Here is a 684-nt window from a genome sequence, read left to right as displayed (position 1 = left end):
ATCCACACAATCAAATGCTTTTGCATAGTCAATAAAACACAAGTAAACATCTTTCTGGTATTCTTTGCTTTGAGGCAAGATCCATCTGACATCAGCAATGATATCCCTCATTCCACGTCCTCTTCTTAATCCTGCTAACATTTCTGAAAATTCTCTGTAAATATACTGCTGCAACTATTTTTGAATTATCTTCAGCAAGATTTTACTTGCATGTGATATTAATGATGTTGTTGGATAACTTCCACATTCTGTGAGCTCCCCTTTCTTTGGAATGGGTACACATATGAAGCTATACCAGCCAGTTAGCCAAGTAGCTGTCTTCCAAATCTCCTGGCATAGCTTAGTGGGTGCCTCCAGTGGGGCATCCATTTGTTGAAACATCTCAATGGGTATTCCATCAATTCCTGGATCCTTGTTTTTCACTACTTCCATGAGTGCAGCTTCAACTACTTCCTTCAATACCATTGGTTCTTGCTCATATGCCACCTCCTGAAATGGATGAACATCAACCATTTCTTTTTGGTACAGTGACTCTGCATATTCCTTCCATCTTCTTTTAATGTTTCCTGCATCATTCAATATTTTGCCCATAAAATATTCCAATATTGCAACTGAAGGCTTAAGTCTTTTCCTCAGTTCTTTCAGCTTGAAAAATGCTGAGTGTGTTCTTCCTTTTTGTTTTTC

This window comes from Orycteropus afer, unplaced genomic scaffold (genome assembly GCF_000298275.1).
Source record: "Orycteropus afer afer isolate SDZICR_OR568_19922 unplaced genomic scaffold, OryAfe1.0 scaffold00359, whole genome shotgun sequence".
Taxonomy (NCBI): Eukaryota; Metazoa; Chordata; class Mammalia; order Tubulidentata; family Orycteropodidae; genus Orycteropus; species Orycteropus afer.
Note: the sequence above shows the minus strand (reverse complement) of the source record.